The sequence below is a fragment of the Sinocyclocheilus rhinocerous genome, unplaced genomic scaffold (assembly GCF_001515625.1).
Source record: "Sinocyclocheilus rhinocerous isolate Xijiao unplaced genomic scaffold, SAMN03320098_v1.1 scaffold1612, whole genome shotgun sequence".
NCBI lineage: Eukaryota > Metazoa > Chordata > Actinopteri > Cypriniformes > Cyprinidae > Sinocyclocheilus > Sinocyclocheilus rhinocerous.
The window spans coordinates 1-3,112 of NW_015636539.1; positions in this window are offsets into that span (position 1 = coordinate 1).

Below are 3,112 nucleotides of genomic sequence, written 5' to 3' on the forward strand. Positions count from 1 at the left end.
TCAATGCAGCCATGAATGAACAATCTCTGAAACTCTTAGTGTGCATATTGTTAGATGGATCTAAATTTCTGTCAGTAAGTTTGGGGCACCCCATCTACCTGATATCTGAGCTCAGGTTAGGTAAAATCTATCGGAGGGCTCTTACCTTGCCAGGTGTTGGTAAGAGCTCCTTTGGCACGGTCAGATGTTTTTAATACCAGACTTAAGGGACTGTTGACCATTTCAGATGACATTTTAAAACGGACATTTTCTGCAGATGATGTTATAGCATAATTTGCATAAAAACATTTACGCTCATCAATTCCAGTTTGTACAGTTCACCACAACATTGAGAATGTTGAATATCAAGGGTTTAACAAATAAAATAAAAATACTGATTTACTCAGATTAAAATCACATGCACAGCAATGCTTTGCAAGCACTGCATTTGGTTAGCATCCACAATTTAAACCATTATGTTTCAACACTGCTCAGAAGCAAATAAATATACAAATAAATCTATACAAGCTTTATGTGGGTGAATTTCTGGATGTTACTCACCCATTTCCAACAATGACGAAGCATTTGAAATTGCAATTAATCATCAAGCGCACAGATCGTTTGTGAACAAAAATAATCAAGTTCCTTCAGAATGTGCCAGCATTGAGTCCTAACTGAAATTGATAAAAAAAAATAAAAAATAAAAAAACAGTGAAACTGAAACACAGTTACGGAAATATGCATTCACAATACATGCTGAATACTCTAGTCTGAGGCGGTTTCTCTTGATGCAGCTCTTAACATCTGTGTCACACACTCAAACTGCACATGCAGACAAAAACTCAGCTGCTTGTAGCTTTCTAGAAACCCTTAGACCTTGATTAGCTGGTTCAGGTGTGTTTGATTAGGGTTGGAGCTGAACTCTGCAGGACTGAGCTTGCCTAGCCCTGGTCTAGGTCGAGGAAAGGAGGGTAACAAAAGTTTTCGGAAGAGAGTAATGCCTAGTTCACACTGCACGATTTTCAAAGACGTCACATCACTGTTGGAATAAAAGTAAAAACACTGTTTTTCTACCAAATTATTTGTAATATCTAATTATTATATTAATATTTAACTTGCATTGGAAAGGTTTCCGTGACCTCTTGCGAAATCTCGGTAAAAAGTCTCACGATTTATTTCCAGAACATGATGCATGATGGGATACACTTAGCCTTGAATAGCGCTCTGGAGCGGTATTCGAGATAGTGTGGATTTAGTATCCATTAAGGGCACTGCGCTTTGGCATTTTGAAGACCTGGGACAGACTTGCACACTTACTTCCTGTCGCGCGCACGCGCTCTCAAGTGGCCAAGACCGCAAGTGTGGGTATTTGGACAAGGGGTCAACCACCCCATGTGTTAGATGTTTTAGTACCATTAAAATCACAATTATATAAGCAAGGTAGTGATGTTACATATGACACTGAAGCTTCAAAGCGTGTATCGAGTACGCAGTGCAATTTCTCACGAAGCTCTGTGCCGGAGCGCGTATTGTTTTCAGAGAATCACACGATCAACGAAAAATGAAACCTCATTTTCTTTCCAATCATGTGCGCGTGTCGGAATGTTCCCCCAGATCTTACTTTACATACGTTTTCATTAAGACTTATTCAATTAAATACCCAGTAATACAAGTAATATGAAGAATAAAAATTATTTCAGAAAAAAACTAAATATTTGCCATATGCAGTGCATATATTTGTGCATTATTCTTCTATTACATCATATTGATTTTATTACTGGCATTAAATGCCACAGTTTAATGGGTAAATTATTTTATCAGAGAGAGAAATTCAACAAACAAACAAACAAACAAACACAAACACACTGTTAGGCTTTTATTTGTGCAGGTAACATGAGTTGATGGAATTTGTGTTTGCTGCTTAGTCTGACGGAGCGTCTTTCACAGGCTTTTGGCTGCTATATTTCTTATTAACCACCAGATGGCCCTGTTTTTGACACTCTCAAAGCTTTGAATCTTTTTCCGAAACAGTCAGAGGAAAGCCTAAGTGCTTCATGAGGCTTCATTTGCCCATCACTAAAGCAAGGTAAATAATTAAAAAATAAAGGACAATAAAAAAACAACATTAACAAGATATTCTCACTCACAATGATATCAATCTCCAACAGGTTATTTACTTTCAAACCTGCATCTTACACTGACAATCCTGTGAAACTTCAGCTTGTGAGCATTTATACTTATGGGCACAACCATTGATGGGGAAGCAAGCGACCAGAAATTATATTCATCAAATAACTTTTTGTACATGCATTAATTAATCCACAAATTATTATTTAACAGACATTTATGCATAGTTACAGTAATTAAATTTTGAAACAACAAAAACCCATTTTATCCTCTAGTTTGGTTTCTCCCACATCCCATAATGCACCACAGCACAGATATAAAAGTTAATTTCAGGAGATGATCTGGTTTTTCGGATTGACGAGCACTGGGACTCTGGGCTCGGGCAGCGAGCTGACGGTAGTTTCTGGGCGGTTTGGCAACAGCTGATCTGTGACTGGAGAGTGCATGGTAGGAAGTGGTGTAGATTCCGGAAGGTTCATTACTCAAAGCTTTTCAAAACGGTGCACACTAACGACATCTTGTGGTCAACAGGTGGAAAGAGTTTCAAAACGGTGCACACTAACGACATCTTGTGGTCAAAAGGTGGAAAGAGCTACCTTTGCGTCCCAGACAACCCAGCCATTTTTGGACTGTTTCAGATAATAAATTAGGTTGTGCTATGAAAACCTGAAAAAGGTAAAGAAAATATGAAGTCTATATAAATAAGTCCATGTCAGTCATTGTATTACACAATATGAATAAATGAGTCTGTGAATAAATTTGTGGTAAAAAGGCAAGGCTGTATGATCAAAATAACGGAATATTATCATAGAATGGTCAGTTAAAGTGTCTGTGAACCAGGAATAAATACAAAATGAACATGCACAACACTACACATGCATGTATGCAAATATTTATTCGTATTATGATTTATTCTTTTCAAAGACGTGTGACACTTGAAACTGGGCAAGTGGTTCGCATTATTTGAATCAGAATAGGAAGCAGTCACGTGGTTGTGTGCGAAAAC